Consider the following 23,794-nt stretch of genomic DNA (forward strand, 5'->3'; position numbering starts at 1 on the left):
TTGCCTTCCCTCTCCCTATATTGCAGGGTAAGTCCCTTCCCCACTGAACCACTTCTCTCCTCTCTCAAACACGCCATGTCCGTCTCCTTCCCATGTCTTTATTAATGCACTGCCATTGCAAATCACCGTCACTCTTGAATCGGCAAATATTTTCTATACCGGTTACGAGGGGTCTAAAACTACTAGCATGTAGATGTCTCATCAACTAGATCAAAAGCTTCCTGAGAGACTTAAAACTCTTTCAGACAGTACTACTTCAGTAGAGAGAAGATCAAGTGAATATAATATGTAAGCAAAAATTTATTTCATTCAATAAGAATAATTGGTTCGGTTAATAATCTGTACTGCCGAATACTATGACTATCAGTTGCTTTGAATGAGTTGCATCAGAGTAGGTATTTCCCTTTATTTGCCCAAATTCCAGAAGTTCTAGTGTTTTGCGTTTTTCATACTAGTTCAAAAAAAGTATAATCTTTCTATTATTTAAATAGACATGACTTTTATTCTAGAATTTCTCTTTTATTTAGCAAGAAACAAAATCAAGTTCGTTTCATGTTACTTTTTAAAGAGTTGGCACTAAGTAGGTAATAGACGTTTTCAATATCAATAGTTTCTATTAACAGAGGTAAAAAGGTTAGCCTAGGCAAACCAAGATTTTTCAAAAAACTCATTTAGTGCTATAAGACGTTAACACATTTTTCTCTTTTGGTTGAATTCCCAAATACAAACAGGAATTTAAATCATGTAAATCACAGTTATTCTTATAATTTTTATTCATATTTATTTGCCCCTCCTTTGAAAATATTTTCTACAGTTACCTAAGAAAACAAATTCCTAAGAAACTGCTATGTTTTCCACCAGCACTTTAAAATTCTTTCCCGTATACTTTCCTCTTTTCTTTTCTATCAGAGTCATTTTGGAAATGTTAATTATTTGTTCAGAAGACTTTCTATAGTAGTCCTTTAGGCCTTTAAAAGAAGTAATATTTTAATTCAAACAAGCAGCATTAGAAAATTCCCGTATGAGCAAAAAGACTAATAAAATATGAATAAGAAGTTAATGGTCTAAAAGTTCTACTGCCAATATCTTAAATTCTCTAATACTCTCCTTCTCTGCCCCTAGTTCTGTCTTCCCTCTCTTCCACCAACTCCTTCCCCAGCACACTACCCACTCTTCATTTGGTCCTTCCTTTCCTCTGAGTTCATTCTTCCTAGCTTCGCCTCTGTATGCTGAAGACAGTTGCTCCAGCCATGCACTGGCCATCCCCCTAGTGAAACGGAGCAGGACCCTGTGGGGCTTCTGGGCATAGAAGAACTTTCTGTCCCCTGATTCTGTCCTCCCTGTTCTTGTACGGGATGGCCGTCAGCCTCCATGAACTTCCCTGAGTTCCAAAGGGCAAGGTCCAAACAGTTGCTAATCAGGGAAGGGAGGGCAGGCAGAGACAAGAGAGGAGCAGTCAAGAAACAATAGTGCAGCCTTGGGGCAGGTCCTGGTTCCACCTCAAGGCATACACATAACAATATCTTTAAACTCTTTACAGAACTAAAACCCCCAACAAACGGAAGATGTTAGCATCCTTCATTCCAGAGAAGACCACCTGAGGCCAGATGAAAGGAACCAGAGAAGCTCATCAAGAGAGGACACGAGACCAGATTAAAGGAGTGCAGGACCTGCACACACTCTGATCCTTATCAGCAACCCAGCCCTTGAACCACTGCTGGAAAACTCCTCACCAAATCCTCCTAGGTTGGGACACATAGTTTTTGAGGGTCATGAGCCCTCTGTGTCCCCCTTTGACTGGCAAAGCAAGAAAGCTATTCTTTCCTCCTTCACCCAAAACTCTGTCTCTGAGATTCGATTCGCCACTGGTGCACAGACGCCGAGTTTTCAGCAACACTAGCAGCCCCTGGTCCCTTGCTCTCCCTCATTCCACTTAGATAGCACACGAGTCCATGCTATGGAGTCTCAGCTAGGACCTCAATCAAGTCCTGCAATATTTGTTTTCTATTGCTTACTGGTCAATAGCATGATGCCAGAGCAGCTTCTGCAGACCATTTTTTACTCCCCTTGTCCCACAAGCATTCCATCTCTTACCAGCCACTACTTCAGATGAATGCCATGCAGAGTGAACAATCTTCACTTGCTCAGCTCCCCCACATTTAAAAATATGTGTGCTTTTACTTCTTTTCTTCTTCCACTTCCAAGATGTATTCTTGCTTCCTTGTTTCTAATCTCTCTACAGACCTTACTGCCTCAACTCTACCTCTCTACACTAACGGCTTCAATTTCTCCTTCTCTACTGGTTCCTTCCCGTCTCCAAGGAGCCTCAGGACTCCCTGATTTTAAAACCATGTCTCTTGACCAAGACAAAGCCAAAGCTATGGTTACTTATCTCTCTTTCCACCTACTCCCAAACCTCTCAAAAGAGAGGCTGACAAACTTTCCCTCACTTTTCACTTCTTGTTAATAGTATGCCTATACGTCAAAGACAGTCTCACACTACCACATTCTGATATCACAATGTAGATGAGGTCGCTTTCTTCTGATCTAACAAAATACTTTGTAAATCACCTGTTTTTCTTCCATTGCAGTTATTTACATATTATTATTATGTCCCTGAAGGTCTATCTTTTTAAATCACTGTAAAATTCAAGGTGAAGACTGTTTCCTGAATTTTTGTTTCTTTTTTTTTTGATTACTCATGAACCTTAGCATCTTTTTCTATGTCCATTGGTCATTGTAATTCTTCCTGGAAGATTATATGGTCTTTGGTTTGTTTTTCTATTTTTACAGTCTTTTCTTTATTATTTCATAAGAGTTCTTCACATATTAAGAATATTAACTTCCTGTTATATATGGTGCATGTGGCCTCCCTACTCTAGCATACTGTGTCATTAATCATTTACACAGCATTCCTGTTTGTTTTTACAAAAGGAATTCTAAATTTTTATGTAGTCAGATCTTTCCATCTTCTTACTTACAGTTTCTGCCCTTGATGGCATGCTTATTACAATCTTCTCCACACACCTTTAACTATTAATCAAAAATTTCCTCTAGTGATGTCATGGATATAGAAAATGATTAACCTCTACAGCTGGTATTATTTTTCACTGTTTAGATGTAGATTTTTTTTTAAATATAGATAAAAACATCTGACTTCTATATAATTCACTCAACTCTGCCAGCACCATCTACTTAATAGCCTATCTTTTCCCCTCATCACCTGTAATCAGATACTATATTCTCATACATAGTAGAGTCAGTTTTCTGTGCTTTTCTCTTTTATTCTACTATGGCTAACGACAACAAATATCTTTTAACCTTTAATAATATGTGTGTGTACACCTGTGTGTGTGTGTGTGTGTGTGTGTGTGTGTGTGTACACTCACTTATTCTTCACAACCACTCTATGAGGCAGGCACTATTATTATTCTCATCTTATAGATGAGAAAACAGGCACAGCATGTTGGTACTGCTCGGTAATGATAGCCTATAATAGTAATGATTAATCTACTAATCGCTCTATCCACTGAAAAATGCCTCTATTTTAACTACTATAGTTTTTAAGTGACTTTAATATTTAGTAATATTATTTATCTCTCATTCTTCTTTTTTAAGTATTTGCTTGGCTGTGTTAGCAGTTTAAAAACAGAGACTCTACTCAACAGTAAAAAACCAAACCCCTCCAATTAAAAAATGGGCAGATCTGAACAGACATTTTTCAAAGAAGACATACAGATGGCCAATAGGTACATGAAAAGATGCTCAGCATCACTAATCATCGCTAATCAACAGAAATGCAAATCAAGACCACAATGAGATATCACCTCATATCTGTTAGAGTGAATCTTATCAAAAAGATAAAAATAACAAGTGTTGGCAAGGATGTGGAAAAAAAGGAACGCTCCTGCACTGTTGGTGGGAATGTAAATTGGTGCAGCCACTATGGAAACCAGTATGGAGGTTCCTCAAAAAAAATTAAAAATAGAACTACTGTATGATCCAGCAACTCCACTTCTGGGTATTTCTTTGAAGAAAATGAAAATATTAATTCAAAAAAATATCTGCACCCCCATGTTCACTGCAGCATTATTGACAATAGCCAAGAAATGGAAACAACCTAAGTGTCCATCAATGGATGAATGGATAAAGAAAATATGGCATATATACACAATGGAATATTATTTGGGCATAAAAAATAAATGAAATCTTGCCACTTAGAACAACATGGAAGGACATTGAGGGCATTATGCTAAGTGAAATAAGTAAGACAGAGAAAGACAAATACCGTATGCTCTCACGTATATATGGAATCTAAAAACAAACAAACAAGAAGAAAAAAAAAGTTCATAGACACAGAGAACTTTTTGGTGGCTGCCAGAGAAGGGGGTGGGGGTGGGGAAATGGGTGAAGGTGATCAAAGGCTACAAACGTCACGGTGTAAAGTAAATAAGTCCTGGGAATATAATGTACAGCACGATGACTATAGTTAATAATATTGTATTACATATTTGAAAGTTGCTAAGAGAGCAGATCTTGAAAGATAAAAACTTTTTTGTAACTATGTATGGTGATGGATGTTAACTAGACTTACTGTGGTGATCATTTTGCAATGTATACAAACACTGAATCATTATGTTGAACACCTGAAACTAAAATAATGTTATATGTCAACTACACCTCAATTAAAAAACAAAACAAAACAAACATGGGCTCTAGAGTCAGAGGTCCTGGGATGAAATTCTGTCACTGTGCCTGTTTCTCCCTCAGAATAAATAAGAATAACAATGGCATATTATCATAAGTATATTATCAGGATTAAATGAAGCGATAAGTGCCAATGTTCAACGTGTAAAGATTGGCACTAAGTACTCCATAATCACTAGATATTTTCTATTACTTAATAGTAACAATAGAAGCCATAAACAGTGAAATAATACCCTCCAAAGCCTAAGAGAAAATAAATCTCATTCAAGAATCGTATATCTAGCAAAGCTATTCTTCAAGAGTACGGTTGAAACAAAGTCGCCTTTAGATAAATAAAAGCCAAGACTTTTACTAAAGAACTTTTACTAATGGGTGTATTTCAGAGAGAAAGGAAATAATCCCAGAAAAAAAAAAAACATCTGTGATATAACAAAACAAAATATAAGTAAATACAAGTAATTTGTATCCATATAAAATAATAAGGATAAGTAAGCTATACTTCCGGCACGACACAGTGAGGAGGCTGGCAAATTTCTTCCCCGCACAGCAACAATACAGCAGGACAAGTACTTCAACACAACCATGTCAGTGCTCTGGAAATCAACTAAAGGCAAAGAAGCAAAACTTTTAAAGTAAAATGGGGAGTGGGCCAGTTCTTGAAAGGAACATAAAATGTCTACGCTTCTCATAGACGCGATGCCATTCTAGGACACTCTTTAGCTATCTTGATTAAACATAACTCAAATAAAAGCATCTCCATGGCTATAAATCATTACCTTGTTTTTGTTTAAACAACCTTAGCAGAGAGGCAAACTCTGTGGTAGCAACTGCTTACCCCAAACACAAATATCAGTCAACAATCATCTGGTGCTCATCATGGCTCCTTCCCCGCCTCTCTGGCTTCTAAGCAGCCCTTTAGAAAGTAAAGGCTGCGTGTTTTCAGACAGGGTCCTATGGTTTGCTCCTGATGTGTCATGTACTGTGGTCCAGCAGCACCAGATGATCTGTTATTATGTACCAAAGCAGCAGAACCTTGTGGTTACGGGATGTGAGGAGGAATCAGAGCCTTCTCAGTTCTATTCCTGGACCTACTACTTACTTGGTCCTGTGGTTTGGGGCTGGTTACAATTTCTCTGTGGTTAAAATGAAATCCTCACAATATGGCTTGCCTTCAGTGTTTAGGATACAATGTGGTCAGGCTATGAATTTATAATGTTTTCTAAGTGAAGTCTGGGAATAGGCATAGGTAGTAAAAGGGTGCACAAGATACCTCATCATTTACAAAAGGATATTTCAGAATCATCCCCTGGAGAATACTGCCTATCAGTTTTCATTTCGTGAATTTTCTCTACTTGGTAATTAACTCTGATTTGAGTCCTAAAGATATAGGGAGAGGCACCCTGAATTCATTTTGTGATACAAGCATCTTGCATCATATAATAAAAGAAAGCCATGGAAGGGATATTTTGTTCCAGATTGAACCAGCCTTGTCGCTATGAAATTATAAGCAGTGGAACACAAGGACGTTAGCCAATTGGACTCTACATGACTATGAAAAGAACCTACTATTTTATGATCAAAATATCACATAAAATAGTGGGTGTAAATGGTTTTAGAAGTTAACAGAAATACCACCCATAAAATTAACATGTAAAAACTGCAGAGAACTTTCTCTTGTGGCATTGTTAAATTGGACAAAACCCTAATTACAGTGACGGCACTTACTAAGGGCCAGGCACAGTGCTCCACATTTATAGGGATTCCCTCCTTTAACTCTCAGCAGCCCAGGGAGGAAGGTAGTTATTACCCATTTTATGCATGAAGGAACTGGAGCTCAGAGAGATTAGGGCCATGGTTGAGTTCATACTGCTAATAAGTTGTAGGACCTGGACTGAACCACAGGGTCCATGGTTTTAACAACTTTATATACTGGCTTCCACAGAGCACCAATGTTGCCATCAGTGAAGTGAACAGTATGTTTAGAAAGAAAAGGACTGTAATGATAAAATAAGGGAGTTATAATTTTATCATAAAACTACCAAGACAGCATTTGTATGTATTCCGTATACAAGGTATTTTTATAACAGAAAGTATATGGACAGATGTTGGTGAAAACATTAGTCTTTCTTTGATTATAAACTATCAAGAATTCACTGTAATCAGGTCGACCAAACACATTTTGATTTAATGAAATTTTTTTTTAGCATTTATTACATACATGGCACTATGCAGCATTCAAGATCCAGAGCATTTTACCTCTGATGGGTACCTTAGCGATAACGTATTACTCACTTTTAAAAATGTAACTGAGCAAATTGAGCAGTAAATAGGAAACACGGACCTTGCCCTTAAAATGCTTACAGTCTCATTGGGAAGACAAAAGATACAAGCAGAAAATTTAAAGAAGGTTCAAATTAAAAGCAAAACCAGCGGTACACAAAGAGATCACTATAGGATTTAGGGAAGACAACATGAATTAGGTTGAGGCTTAAACAGGGCCCTTGGTAGGATTCCAATGGGGAAAAGAGTGAGGTGGGGGAAAAAACCACAGAGGTCTCAGAGTTTGTGCTGGAGGACCCTGAGGACAATAGTTTGAGGAACTTTAGAAGATCAACATTGGCCGCTGAGTTTCAGATTATGAATAGTCTTGAATGCCAGGATAAGGAATTTGAAGTTGACTGAAGTTCTCTTTGGCCAAGAACCACTCAAGTTTAAGAATTAAAACAGAAATGTGTTCACTCATTTGTTAACCCACTGTAATCCAGTTCCTACAACTTTACTTCTGTATTATTTTCTAACACTTAGATATACTTTCATTTCTCTTATCATTCTTTCTGTTATATTTTGCTGACACCTCTTAATTATTCCCTGTGACACTGGAAATTATAAACATTCAGCAGTAATCATCCTTTCTTACCTTCTTTTCCTCCTATAATCTTCCCTTATCAAGTTCACCTATTCTTAGGGATTCAGTAATCATCTTTAGATGAATAACTTCTAAATCTATAATCTCTGTTGCTAATCTTTCAAAGAAACTCCAACTCCATGTAGCCAAAAGGATAGTAAGAAAGATGTGGAGACATATTATATTATGAATTTTTTAAATGAGAAATACATGTTAATAAGATAATATTTTAATATATTGTTAACCATTCTTACTCAGTTATTTATAGTATCAGAAGTATTTATAGTATCAAAAAATTCACAACTTTTTTACACCAAGGACAAACAATGAAACGTAAACAAAATGAAACCATTTTCTTAGGTTGTCATCTACTTCTCAAAAAAGACAGCAGCGTTTGTTAAAATTTAAGTTCCTTAAAATTCAACAAATTCTGAAACTGCATTTATAACTAAAATTTCTATTTAGTGTATTTACTAAGAAAACATTTAAAAATTACTTCTTGCCTCCAAAATCAGTGAAATCTTTTCTCTATTGATTTTAATTTTATATGTGAATATAAAACTCCTAGAAATTCTGAACTTTTTTCCTAACAAAATTTATTATCCAAACTCTTCCTATTTCCACCAGTGCCAAAATACTGTAATCAATTTCTATTTTGTCTCCTACCTGACACCCTAGTGGTCAAGTTCTGTTGTGCCTTTTAATGATTACACCTTTCACAGTAACTGTTAAGCTTTCTATTCCAAGTGCCTCAATTCAAGTTCAGGCTCTTTGGACCACATCACTGCAATAGTACTGCAGTCTCCTAGTTAGTCTCCTTGCTTGTGTTTACTTCCCCACTGAAAGCAGTTTACACAGTAAAAAATTTTTTCATCCTATTTTAAAGCAGGTCTTGTGTAATGAGAGCTCTTATAAACTTATCTCCCCCATTCTCAAAAAGAAACTGTATTCTTCCTTTCTTCCCTTATTTATTCATTTATCAAATAATATACTGAGCACCTACTAGAGGCCAGGAATTGTTCTCGGTGCTGTTGACACATTCCTGCCCTCACAGAGTTTGTCGGTTTGGGGCGGACACAGTAAGTAGGAGATTATAATGCAGTGTGGTAAGTGCTGTAACAGGAAGTTCAGGATTCCAAAACAGAGCAGGGGCACCTACCCAGAATTAAGTGAATTAACAAAGGCTTTCTAGAGGAACCTAAAGCCTGAAGGATGAGTAGGAGTTTGTCAAGTTAAGAGAAAGGGAAAGAATTTGTGAGAAACAGGGAACATGCTCAAAGGCCCAGGGTTCAATAAATCATATTTATTCTGGCATATTTCAAGAACTGAAATAAATTAAATACGATTGAATCACAGGGTTTGAAGGGGAAGAGACAAGAATTAAGGCTAGAGAGGTAAGTAGGGCAAGATTATGCAGGCCGTCTAACCTGTGTTGAGGGGTCTGTATCTGATCCTAAAAATAGGATATTAAACAGGAGTGTGACATGATCACTTTGCATTTTAGACTAACTCTGTGTGGTCAGGGTAAAGAATGGAGTAGAGATGGGGAGGACCCAATGCAGGAAGTCTCCGTAGGAGGCTGCCGCAAAATCCCAGGCCTGCACCTGGAATGAGAATGCGGACAGGGAGAGGTGGGCGGATTCGAGAAGAGGAGTAGATGATGAGAGAGAAGAAATCAAGGATGAATTCCAAGTTTCTAGCTTGGGCCGCTTGGTAGAGGATGGAGTATATTAAAAAAAAAAAAAAGGCCATCTCAGGAGAAGACGCTGGTGGTTTGGTCAGGAAGATCATGAGTGCCGCTCTGGAGCGACCTCAGCGACACGCAAGCAGAGGAAGCTGTCGTGAGACATTAAAGTGTGTGACTTCAGTATGTCAGAGTTTGAGCAGCTGCCTGTGAAGATAAGGCCCATGAGGTAGCCATGAGTGTGTGTCTAAAGTGGTATGGGCCAAAGGCCACTAGAAATGCAGATCCTAAGAACAAGAAACGCCAACAAAACACATCATCCACACGGAAATGAAAGCAGGTTGAGAGCAAGGCTTTGAAAACAGGTAAGAATTAGAGGAGGGCAGTTAGGAAACTGGGAGAAGATAGAGATAAGATAAACCTAATTGGCATAAACACCAAAGATGCCAGGGTGAGGGGCTTACATAAGGATGAAGGACTGGGCTTCCCTCGTGGTGCAGTGGTTAAGAATCCACCTGCCAATGCAGGGGACACAGGCATGAGCCCTGGTCTGGAAGCCACAGGACCACATGCCGTGGAGCAACTAGGCTCGTGCGCCACAACTACTGAGCCTGCCCTATAGAGCCCACGAGCCACAACTACTGAGCCCCTGCGCCACAAGTACTGAAGCCCACGCGCCTACAGCCCATGCTCTGCAACAAAGACAAGCCACCGCAATGAGAAGCCCATGCACCGCAACGAAGAGTAGCCCCCGCTCGCCACAACTAGAGAAAGCCTGCACGCAGCAACGAAGACCCAACACAGCCATAAATAAACAAATAAATAAACAAATAAATAAATAAATATTTTTTAAAAAAGGATGAAGGACTAATAGTCTGAAAGGACAGAGGGGAGAAGGCACTGATCTCACCTCCCAACCCTAAAACACTGTGTGGACCAACAAGCATCACTCTTTGAAAGAACTGCAGGAACAGTGGAGGTCTTAAATGAGAGCCATGTTTTAGGAAAGCAAGAAGGTAAAGGGACCATCCAGTGAGGAAGTTAGGGAGCCTTTATTAAGGAACAGGTTTCCAAAGGCAGAGTGGGAAGTTTTGAGAGGGAAGGGCATGTTGGCAGTTTGGTTTAGGGGAGAGGAAACACAAAACATAAAGTATGAAAAGGCATGAAGTATGTGAAACGGTATATGGAATTAGACAAATGAGATGTTATTTTTACATTATAACGGGAGACCAAGTATAACAAAAATATGAAGTAAGGCTTTCTAAGAATTATGTCCAGAGGCCACGTGATGGACTGCAAAGATGGAGTGCCAGGAGGTGGGTTTATGGCAGGGGGAAGGTTGCATCCTGGTGTCTATGAGTTGAGGCAGCACCAGTACAGGCTCAAATCTTAAGGGCAGCTTTGGCTCTAATGGACGGATCTCTGTTTCAACGTACCATTTGTGTTTTGATCCTCCATTTCTACTCTGCACCATGTCCCATGCCCAGAAAGCCTTCACATAAAGGATGCAGAAATTCAGAAAATGCTTTTATAAACTCCATCTGCAAACTTACTATAGAGAATTAAAAGTCTCCTCAAATGCATGTTCCAGTAAATACCTTATCCCCAACCTCAATCATGTCATTTACCTCTGCAGTTTGAATCACTAAATCTGTCTGTGACTCCTTCCCAATTTAGACTAGATCAAACTGTTCATTTTTAAAAGCCAACAACTTCCACAAAACACTAGGGATCAGGTTTTGAGCAGCAGAGAGAATTGTATGTGATTTTGCTGCAGATTATCAGAGCCATAAAACTTTCAAGCTAGAAAGGTCCTTGGAGACCGGATTACAGGAGCAGACACTAGTGAGTATTGTCACCTAAGAGAAAAGCCAGGAACCCCAACTATGACAGCCACTTATGATACCAGGAGACTTTTTTGATGTAGGAAAATATCTTCTTATTTCAGATTATAAAATACAGAATATTTCTAGAGACATTTGTCACAATTTATATATTCAAGTGAATATGAATACTATCCTTTAGAGTGTCCACTTTAAGACTATTTATTTATCCAATGATGCTGCAAACTGCTCAACGACTTTCAAAGTGACTTTAAAATCAGTTTTATTACTTAGTTCTATCTTGTAGGTAATTTTCTTCCCTCTTTCTTAACTAGCAGTAAAAAAACAAAAATCTGAAGAAATATTTGGAGAACAAGAACTACATCCAAATACTGACTTGGATCAATATTCTCGTTCTGACTGTTCTCAAGAATCACTATCAGTCTCAAAGGATTTTTCTTTAAATGCCATCACTGTGATACTTAAAAGAATCGCTATAGGTTCTAAATACAATATTCAAAGAGGCATTCCAAAAGTACTATGAACATCGGCTGTAATCACTGTACAGAGTTCCAGGGTATTACCTAGAAAGAGAGAACACTCATCCGCATCTAACTTTTAAAGAAAAAAAAAATCAATCACGCTACTTTATAGTGAAACCTCAAAATTGCTGTAAAAATGAAAAGGACTTTGCATGTACCACTACTTAAAATAAAAACTTTGAACGAGATATCCATTCTTATGCCACTGAATAAGAGAAATCTATGTATATTATTCAAGAAAAATCTGAGAACTCTACGTTTGGAGATAGCTGAAGGCACAAATCCAATGTAAATTACAAATCGGGCCTCTCTGGCTCAATCGTCTGGACTAATGTCAAAGTTTGAACACTAACCATTTTCCATAATCAGAACCCACCTACCAGTAATGTGTCCTGAAGTTACGACTATTTACATTTCCATTTTAATAGTATTTCTTACCGAAGTATTATTGCCTAATACTAATAAAAATGCCAAAAATATCATGTTCCCTGCTTTATTAATAAGCTCTTTTCTTCCCACATACTGGGGACCCCATGAACTAAGTTCATCATATGTTCCATTGGTCCTGAAGGTCTTTGAAGCCCAAACTGCTTTAAGATTGTTTCTATTGGCACCTGTATGGGTACATTTACCTGTATGTCAATGCCTTCTTTTCCCCTTAAAATGGTTCAATAATTAGTTGAAGTGATTTAATCTAATACACTAAAAGTAGAATTCTATTGCAGAGTCCCTACTTAATTCTGAACAATTCTTAGGAACAGAACCTGACACAGTTCGAAGAATTGTTTTGACTTCCTTTTGCATTAAATCACTTTTAAATGATTCTGACTCTTTTTTGAATTAACAAGTACACATATTTCAGTCTAAGTTTTCAAGAATGCAACTCCTTCTCTGCCAAACTGACATATTTCCAAAATCTGATTTTGGACAAGAGTATATGGAAGTATGATAACTTATCATTTGTAAACTAATGATTTTATTCTGGTATCACTGAGAAATACAAACCAAGGCAAAGTATTTCTGTGCCTAAAACAGTACTTACTGAAAAACAACACTTCAAGTGAAGCTAATTCTCTCATGGCATTAGAATCTAACTACCTGCATTTGAGTTCTGCCTCTTCATAAACTGACTCTTTTGGGTCAAATTCTCAGTTTTTCCACTACCTTTCTGAGAACTCCTTTTGCAGTTCTGAATCACTAAAAAGAATTGAAAAAATATACTCAACAGAGGTCATTAACAACACAAACCACCTATTACTATGCAAAGTATTCAGGCTTTGCAAAAGTCTGACTTTCACCAATCTGATCGGTGGAAAGTGAGGAAATAAAAATCTGATAATTTTGCTCTCGGTGCAGTCCAGATGGAGAACAGTTGTAGGCTCTCTGATAAGAGATTTCTGAATAAAACTATGACTACTAATGAGGTAGGCATACATGGCAAGATATATAAATTTTGCATTGTCCAGATAGGAGTATTTCGACACACCCGTTTTTCATAGATGTGCAAGAAACATAAATACGCTGAAAAAAGATAATTACAGTTCACATGCGTAAGAGTATTAGGATTCCATTCTTACTTCTGAGCAACAGTAGACTGATAAAGTCAAGAGAATACTGAATCAGTTTCTCATAACTTCGTTCTTTTAAAATATACACATAAATACTGTATATATGTGTTCCACTTCACCATTAATAACCCACTGTGGAATATCTGGAGAACAGTAACACAGATACATGATATTTGATAACCTTTTATAATAAACCAACAGTTTCAACACCCTCCTCACTGAAACAGCCTTAACTGACCAATTCAAATGTTGCATTCTTCTTGTTTTTCACACTCCTTTAGGTTTTCTACTATGCAGTGAAACTGCCGAAAGGAAGAACATTCTTTAGAAAGGAGAAAAATACTGAAAGTGGCTGGAAAATCTACATACGGAAGAATAAATAACAACATCTACAAAGTCACTTCAATAAATGAGGCACTGTAACAGTTTTACGTCAGACTAAGACTTTTTCTGTGCCTTGCTTTCTTTAAGATCAACTTTAATGACATAGGATAAAAAGCACCCATTTTAGTTATAAAATTTGATTCGTTTTGATAACTGTACACCCATCAAACCATCTCTACAAGTAAGATATGGAATATTCAAACATTCCAAAAAGCTCTCTTGTAGCCCATTCTAATCAATCCTCAGCCCAACAATGGCGCCAGACAACCACTGATCTACTTTCTATGGCTATAGATTAGTTTTGTCTTTTCCAGATTTCATATACGTGGAATAATATACAAGAAATCTTTCGTATTTGGTTTCTATAGCTCAGCTTGATTTTGGGAGATTCATCCACGCTATTGCATAAATCGATAGTTAGCTCCTTTTATTCCTTCATACTATTCCATTACACGGCTATACCACAATCTGGGTATATGATGACATCTGGACATTTGGGTTGATTGCAGTTTGGGGATCTTACAAATAAAGCTGCCATGAATAGTTTAAAGTTTTCATTTCTCCTTTGAAAATACCAGGGAATGGAATTCCTTGGTAGTATGATAGGCATATAAAAAAATGTAACTGCTGAACAGTTTTCCACAGTGGTTCTGCCGTTTTACACGCCCACCAACAATGTATAAGAGTGTCAGTTGTTGGAAATGCTCACCAACACTTGTTGTCATCAGACTTTTAAACTCTAGCCATTTAATGGGTATGTAACGGCACCTCACTTGATTTTAATTTGCATTTCCCTGATGACTACGGAGCTTACGTGTGCTTAATGATCATTGCGAAGTCTTGTTTCAAATCTTTAGGTCAACTTTAAAAATTGAGTTCTTTATCTTGAGCTGTAAGAGCTTTGATTTTTGTTTTTTTTTAATATATTCTGGATAGAAGGCATTCATCAGATGTATGTATTATAACTCTTTTCCCCAATCTGTGGCTTGCTTTGTCATTTCCTGAACAGCATCTTTTGAAGAGCATCAGTTTCAATTTTCAGTTCAATTTAAAACCTTTTTATGACTTGTGCTTTCTATAAGAAATATTTGCCAAACCCAAAGGCACCAAGATTTTCTCCTATATTTTCTTTTAAAAGTTTTATAGCTTTAGCTTTACATTTAGGTCTATGACCCACTTTGAATTCATTTTTGTGGGGTAAGTATGAGATAAGGGTTGAGATTCGTTTTTTTCCTTATGGATATCTAATTGTTCCAAGACTATTTCTTGAAAGGACTATCCTATCCCCACTGAATTACTTTGCTACTTTACCTAGAATCAATTAACCATCTGCACATGGGTCTATCTCTGGATTTTTAAATTCTTTTCCACTGATCTATTCTGCTTTACTGTTCTACTGTCTTATACCAATATCACACTATCTTGGTTTACTGCAGTTTAAGTCTTAGAATCAAGGAGTATAAGTCCTCCAACTTTATTCTTTTTTTTCAAAATTGTTTTAGCTATTCTAGGTCCTTTATATTTCCATAAACATTTTGAACCATTTTGTTAATTTCTATAAAAAGCCTGCCAGGCAAAGATTTTTTAAAAAATAGATTTACGTTTTTATGGCATAAAACTTTTTAACAAAGGATTTCAGTGAAATGGCATTGATCTTCCTTGAATGGATTATTTTATTTGGATCTGTAGATAGGATGCCTGCATGTGAAAGTAAGGTGTTTTTTTGTTGTTGTTGGTTTGTTTTTTTTAAATGGTACGAGGGCCTCTCACTGTTGTGGCCTCTCCAGTTGCGGAGCACAGGCTCTGGACGCGCAGGCTCAGCAGCCATGGCTCACCGGCCCAGCCGCTCCGCGGCACGTGGGATCTTCCCAGACCGGGGCACGAACCCGTGTCCCCTGCATCGGCAGGCGGACTCTCAACCACCGCGCCACCAGGGAAGCCCTGAAAGTAAGTTTTAGATGCACACCTATGGTTTCACTACTAAATACCCACCTATCTATTAACAAAACATTTTAACCACACAGAAAAGCATTAGAGAACATTCACTAACATCCATGTGTTCCACTACATAATTCTGTGAAATATCAACATTATGCCATCTTTATTTCAGACCACAAAAAGGTCACACATCACTTGAAACTCCCTGTGCCCCTCCTTGATCCTACTTCCCTCAGGTAACCACTCGCCTAAATTTGATGGTCATCATTCCCAGGCATGCTATACCTTTACTACAAATGTATAATATCCAAAAGCAAACATGACATTGCCTTTAAACTTTATGTACGTGGATAACTATATATGAATCTGATGGATGTTGAATGGTATGTGATCCTTGTGAAATGACAGTATGGGTGCCATGATTAAGAGCTCAGGCTGAGTTAAAATGTCTCCTTTTGGAATTTTTCCCTTAATTCTCTGGTTCTTAGATATATTCATGTGGACATACGAAACGCTGGTTCATTCCATTTTTATGTACTGTACAATACTGCAAACTCTATACATATGTGTGTATATATACGGCACAAATGATCAATCCTCGTTTTTTTTTAAACAAGGAGTTTAGTTTTATTTTCTCTGTGCATTTGCAAAACACTTAGGACTGACACAGAAAAAAATCAAACCTCCTGTGAAAAAAATTACACTTACAAAAGGAGGCCTGGGAGGGATTAGCGCCTTAGCCCCTGGGAGCTACAGCAACTCTGATTGGTCCAAGGAAGTGAACAGATATTGGGAGGCTGTAACAAGAGGAAAGGCAATGAGAAATCACTGAGGGAGAGGGCCTCGAAGTGGGCCTCGAGGGGGAACTGGAGGCCGGGGAGTGGGTCTGGGTGGAGGGAGGGGCCCCCGCTGGTAGCCGTAGGGTGGAGGTCGTGGAGGGCCAGTGAGGCCATGAGGGGGCATCAGTGGAGGAGGTCCACGCACACCATGCGGAGACATAGGACCTGGGTGACCCAAGGGAGAGCCGAACGGAGGCCCTCGGGGGGGCATGCCCATCGGAGGAGGTCCAGGATGAGGCATTCCAGGTGGCAGTCGAGGTGGTGGCTGCCCCCCAGAGCCAGGGGGCCCAGCATGGGGGTGTCCTAAGCCACGAGGGCCATGGTGGGCCAGCTGCATCTGAGACATCCCTGGATGGGGCATCCCACCCGGTGGGAATGGGTGAGGATGTGAGTGTCCATGTCCAGGATGTCCAGCCCCTGGGGTTCCTGCTGATGGGGGGCCATGTCCTCCAGCTCCAGGAGGCATAGGTGGTGGGGGCATGGCTGGGGGTATCCCAGGTGGAAGGGCTCCAGGAGGCGGTACTGGTGGTGGGAAGGAGCCAGGAGGAGGCATGCCTGGTGGAGGAAGCCCAGACCCCAGTGATGATACCACAGGATTCGGAGCAGAGGGTGGAGGGGGTGCATCTGCAAACAGCTGATGAGGGCAGTCAGCCTGGGAGAGTGGGTTCTGTGCTGCCAGAAGTCGTTCAGCGGCTGAGCCATGGCGTTCACCTTTGGAGTCCTTCTTGAAAGCATAGGACACGGTGATTGGGCGGTTACAGAGGTACTGCCCATTCATGGCCTCAATCGCTGCATCCGCAGCATCAAATGAAGTAAAATTAATAAAGGCATAACCTTTGGAGCTGCCTGTGTCAGGGTCCCGCATAATCTTGGGGGTTTGTAAGATGACCCCAAAGGCGCTAAAAGTATCATGAAGCAACTTCTCATCGATCTCTGGGTCCAGGTTCCCAATGAAAATGTTGGCCCCCACATCCAGGTTTTTGTTGTGAGCTGATGCCTTGTTCACCCGTATTGGTTTCCCATAGAGTCTGATCATGTTCACGATCTTAATGGCACAGTCAGCATCTTCCTCACTCAAGAATTCCACAAAGCCATGGCCTTGGTGCTGACCAGTGACTCTCTCCTTTGGCATGTGGGTGTTGACTACTGGCCCTGCCTGGAGAAATAGCTCCACAGCAGTGGTTCGCTACCCTTCTCATCGAGGCCCCCCACGTACACAGTGGCATCCTGGTTCCGCTCGGAGATCGGCCCGGCCGCCATGGCGAAAAGAACTCCCGCCGTCTCCAGACAACGATCGATCAATCCTCTTGTTGATGGACATTTAGATTGCTTCCAATTTATCACCACTACAAATGCTGCTGCTGTGAACATTTCTGTACGTGTCTCCTCATGAAGGAGTTTCTCTGGGGTGCAAGTGCTGTGCAGTAGGTTACGATCAGATGATCATATATATTATATTGCCGAAGTGTTTCATGAATTTACACTCCTGCGAGCAGTAGACATATTCATCTACAGCCTCCCAAGCGTGTGGCACTGTCAGATTTAACCATTTCTGCCCATCTAATGGATGTGAAATGGCATTTGGTATCTGTGAGGTGACAGGATGATGTCGGGCAACCGTGGAAACGTGCTGCTTGGACTGCCCTTCAAGAAAGAACTTGCGTAGGAGCGCAGTCAGATAACTGTCTCCAGCCACAGCTTTAAGACGGGCCGCAGCATTCCGTGCAGGCCGTGCTCTTCCCGAGGATTCCCCAGTCAATGACAGAGCACGGCAGTAGGACTAGGGGCTGGCCATTTCCACTCAACGCGGAACTCACTGAACAAGCAATCTCTGCTCTGCGGCTCCCACTGCGTTGGCTGAGACTTTGTCAGATATATATTACAGTCCGAGGCGTTCTCTGTCCATTTCTGCTTCCCAGATGTGCACTGGTCTGAAGGCTTTTCCTGCCCAATCCTTCTCCCTCCCAGTTTCACAGGCATTACCCCAATATACTCCTCATATTTCACCTCCATCTCAGGAACTGCATTATGGAAAACTCAAACTGATATCCTGATGGAGCAGATCAGAGCTCAAGCCTCTACTGAATTAAATGGCTTGAATTTATATCCCAGCTCTACGTCTTAACACCTCTGGACATTGGACAGGTTATTTATTTCCCTACACCTCAGCTTCCTCATCTTTAAAATGGGAATAATAATAGTACTTACCTCCTAGGTGTGATTAAATTAATATAAGCCCTTGGATGGAACGATCTCTGACACACAATAAGCATTCACTAAATATTAGTTTTTGTTCACCAAGTGTGAGTTCCTTATTTATCACAAGAGCTGTGATTAGGCTTGGGGATATATGAAACCATGATTTAGTAAACAACGATCTGGGAACAATTTACTGGTCCTTTCCTTAGATATGTGTGTGTATTTATATAGGTGTTATTCTAACATGTGGGTTAAGGTAGGGTCATCTCAAATAAAATACTCAGTGATGATAAACAGTTCCAGCCCGATTCTCTTTGTCAATGATTAATCTATATTCTAAAACTTGTTCCTCTACCATTTGTGTTTTGATTTTTTTTTTTTTTTTGCTTATAATAAAATACACAGACAAGTAACATTAAAGAATACAAACCGTAAAACTTGAGAAACATTCTTGGGAGGCTTTGATCAATTGTCTTCTCTATAATAAAAGAGTATCATGTATTTGGATTTCATAGTCCACAAATCTTGAGAGTGTTGTATTAGTTTACTTAAGGGGAGATACTAAGAATCAGTTAAACAATATCATAAATTGTTTCCAAGATAATGCAGAAGTCAAAACATAGCTGGTATTCTTTTTTAGATTGGCTTTTTTCCCCTAAAATTATTTTCCCAGAAATACACACCAGTTCCCCCTTTTTTCATCAATAACTTTCTAAAATTTACAATAATTCAAGGTCAAAATGATATCTATCTACGAAGAAAGATCGGGAAAGAAGTGTAGTAACTAATGCATTCTTCCTGCACTCTTGTCCTCAGAGACGAGGAGAATGAGAATTCGGAGGAACATTAAGTCTTTAAGAATGACCCAGTCAAACATTTATTGTAATGAGATTCTATTCTCTATCTTCGGTTTTAAGACTAGGAGTTTGGCCAAATATAAACTTCTGAATAAGTAAATGCTTGTAAAAATAAAAGTCTCCATTAACCTTTTGAAATATTTTTTCTGTCTCATTCCAAAATTCTATATTTCTCCAGAGCAAGAAAAATAAACCTGTATTGTTCCAAAACCCTGGATGAAATATATACCCAGAAGTCCGGGCCTACTGACCTCTGTAATACATTTGTGCCAATAGATCATATATCCCATACTTTATCCATCCAATGGAATGAAAAACAATGCTAGAGGGTGGGAGGGAGGGAGACACAAGGGAAAGAGATATGGGAACATATGTGTATGTATAACTGATTCACTTTGTTATAAAGCAGAAACTAACACACCATTGTAAAGCAATTATACTCCAATAAAGACGGAAAAAAAATAACAATGCTAGAGCAAGCGGTAGAAAGAGAAAAAGATATGCACTATCTTGTCAGTAAAATGAGTGACATTACCATACTTTGATTGATCTGCATAATAAATTCCTATTGCATTTTCTAAGACATACGTACTATTAAAATATACTTTTAACCAGGCTATATCTGCTCTTACATACTATACCTTATCTTCTAAATCACCACTCTTCATTTCTTATTGTAGTTGTTAGCTAAACTACAGAACAGATTAGGTTCCAGATTTCCAGGTGAGTGATCAAAATCCCTCTTCTCCCTAGAATTCCCTCAGGATAAAATAAAAGCTTGATCTGTATGTAGGACAAATCTCATTTAACCATTACACTGTCTTCTGCGAAAGTGATCACCACTTTAACGATTAGGAACATCTGAGAAACTGGGCTCCTCAGAACCTTGTGCTACAGTATGTTAATAGGAAGTCTGCAAAAACAGCAACTCTTGCACTTGGGTTTTGAGATACACTAGGTAAAACAAAACAGGTCTCTTCACTCAGCACTTGAGTTCTCAGAACTTTAACATACTATTATAAACTAATGATCTCTGAGAAGATGCATCATCTCAATATGTAAATTTATCATTCTTATTTAACTAAAAAAATACCTCTTCATGGCCCAAAAAGAGTTGATAAGAATACTGAAGGACCTACCCATGCAACTCTTAAAATAGGATAAGAAAGTTTCCACGTTGTTCAACAGTTTATAATAAAGATCAAAACATGTAAGAGTTAATTATTGTTCTATACTAGTAAAAAGAATAGGGATGCCATTTTTTTGGAGGGGAAATTTTAAAAATCCAAACAAGGTATATGTGTCATCAATGCCAAAACACTGAGTTAATTTCAAATGAAGGAAAGGTTGTGGCTAGGCTAAGAAATTAAAAAAAAAAATCTAACAAGGGACCCCACACAAAATTTCAGGAAAGGACCTTTTACTTTCTGGTGATACAAAATAAGAAGGTCTTAAGAAGGAATGGGCACGTGATTGGTGGAAATTCCTATTTCAAGATTATTTATTGGTATAGCTCTAACTCTCTTCAAAGGTAGGCTTATTAAATAGTAAGAAACTTCACAAAGTTCCACAAAATTCAAAAGGGATAAAAATTTTTAAAGGAAGTAAGTCAACTGACAATTTATCGACATAGTTTCATGAATGCACCAAGTTTTCTTTTCCCAGGGGTGACTCTACCAGATCAGAAAAGTGGTATATAGCGGTTTAGCGGAAGAGAGGAGAACGTGGCTACAACTGAGTCACATGGAGGCTGCAACTGGTTTTCTGAAAGTTGGCAACGCTTAAATCATAAGCATATGTGGAGTGAAGAAGCCCCTGCTCTTCTCGCTCATATGAGCTGGATTAGTCACCTAGTTTTCCCGTAAGCTGACAACAATAACATTTTGTGGATTCTGTGGTATCCGGAAAAAAGGGTAACATTTATATTTTCATACCCCAAGTTAAGAAGAAATTTTTCAATAAAAGAGAAAACAGATTCAGAGCAGTGCTGGTTGTAAGCGAAGTATCAACTATGAGACATTCCAAATTCTCCACATACCAAGCAAATGTAAAGACAACATGGAATGTTAGCAGACCGGAGGTTATAACTTTAAGTAAAAAATTTCAACTTCATAATCACAATAATAGGCAGTAAGGACAACATTTAAAAACATGGACATCCTTAAACCAACTCATCAGATAGACTAAAAGGACCTTAGAGTTATGAATATGAAGTATCTTTGATAGTTCTTAAAACAATGGCATAGAAGAAGTCTTAACACTGCCATGAAATCCTAACAAAGAGAACGATTTTTTCCTGGCACTACCTTAAACTTCACATCGTTGTGTCAAATTTTAAAATGTTATCAATTTCCAATGTTATTGAAGATAATTTGTGTATAACATACTTTAATTGTATCTAAACACAATATTCTAGCATAGAATACAGAAGAGAATGACGATTTTTAAAAACAATCTGAAATGGGAGAAAGTGGAACAAAGGTTATCAGGATTAAAGTTGGAGAGACTTACATATTATGCTTTCAAATATTCCTATGCTTCCATGTATAGGGGAAGCTGTAGGGTATAGGGGAATTACCTTTCAGGGGTCATTGGAAAAGAAAAGCTGTCAAGCTACTTACTCTAGCCAGCTCCCTAAATCCAAGGATTAGATTCATACAACTAAAATCAAGATGAAGCTTTTCTCTAAAACCGAGGACATATACATCAGGCATTTACAGAATCAGTCCCTACTGACAGGTTTAGCAGGTGTATATTTAGCATATCTATATGCAAATAATTTTATATATCTACAGTTTATACTGATATTTACCTCTTTACAGAATTAATCTTTAGATGTAGACTAATTCTATAAAAGCAACTAATAGCTCCTCAGAATAAAGGCAAAAGATATAAAGCTGCAATATTCATTTCTAAAATGAGTTTCAAATGATCTCCTTTAAGATAGAAAGTAAGAAAGTTTTAATGTTTTTATGAGCTAATCTTTTGCAAAACCACAGTTAAATATAAACAGTGACTAAATACATTATATGGGAATACTATTTTTTTTCTAGCTTGGATTCATAAGAACCTTGGAACCTTGAAGACTGCTCTTCAAGTTTTCCATTGTTACAAATTTTTAACAAAATATTTTAAAAGCCATAAAACAATCAAGCATCTCAAATCAAAACTTATATTTTCAACAAAAATCCTAAAAGTTGTCTTATTCTACAATCAAAACAACATTCTATGATTGCAAAAAAGTTTGCCTTCTATGATGAAGCATTTTTACCTAAAAAAGATAGAGGTTAAAAAAAAGAAGCTTGATTTTGCCTTCTACTCAATTATCCTAAAATATTCAGATGACTGATTTTACAGTGCCAAATCAGGTAACATCAACTATGACTTTTGGAAGAAAAATTATGCCTGCTGACAAGAATCCACTTCATATTCTATGTTATGGAATGAAAGTGATATGATACCATCTCTGCTGTTTCAGTTAAGTCTTATTCTGCCAAAGCTTTCTAACTATATACTCCCATGTGTGCCCTAGTGACCTCATTTGGTTAAGTGCCTGCTAATCCCTTCATGTCACGTGTCCTATTTTTATAATTTAAAAAAAGGGAAATTTTCAGTGGAAAAATTTTAATCCTTACCTTGCTTGATTCACTGCTGTGTTTGGCCCCATTAACCCCTCGTTCCTGTAACGCTTATCCTTAGCCTCACAGCTACCTTTCCAGCACCTGTCTCCTTTCCTCTACTGTGCTAATAATACTCAAATATTGGCGTTTCTCAATGCTCTGCTAACACGGAAATATGGAAAAGAAGAACATAAAGTTATTTTATGCATATTACCTGACTTTTTAAATTTCCATTTTGATTTCTCTTATGGTACTGATAAGTGCTCATGTCCACAGTTAAATTAAAAAGAAAAAAGGATGGAAAGTATATTTTTTTAAATTTATTACCTGCAAAAAGTTCTACCTATTAGCAGATATCTATTAACAAACGGCCACAGGAAAGAGACTAATTCTAAAAATCTCTAACTTACATGTTACAATTCTTTAGCTCTACTACAAACAGTTAAGAAAGTAAAGATTTTTAGAAGGAATTCCAGTGCATTAAGTCCTAAGACAGGGAGTCATCTGTTTTTAAATAAACTGTTTTAAATAAAAATGAATCCCACCTCAAAGAAATACTTAAGAGATGAATTCCTTTAGATGAAAATACAGCAATAAACATTCTCTGAAATATAGCTTTTAATATATTTTGTGAACTAAATAATTACAATAAGCCCAGCCATTTACATTGTCTTTTGTAAACAGAATATTTATATTCTTATATTCACTAACTGTAAGAGCCAAGATGT

General features: G+C 38.1%; 1 protein-coding gene and 1 pseudogene across 2 annotated transcripts in view; both read right to left on the reverse strand.

Moving 5' to 3' along the window:
* Positions 1-23,794, reverse strand: part of ME1 (malic enzyme 1) — a 192,792-nt gene that overhangs the window by 48,237 nt on the left and 120,761 nt on the right. The gene's annotated exons all lie outside the window — the stretch shown is intronic.
* On the reverse strand, positions 16,280-17,650 carry LOC115854805 (splicing factor 3B subunit 4 pseudogene; annotated as a pseudogene).

Source organism: Globicephala melas, chromosome 14 (genome assembly GCF_963455315.2).
Source record: "Globicephala melas chromosome 14, mGloMel1.2, whole genome shotgun sequence".
In the NCBI taxonomy this organism is placed as follows: Eukaryota; Metazoa; Chordata; class Mammalia; order Artiodactyla; family Delphinidae; genus Globicephala; species Globicephala melas.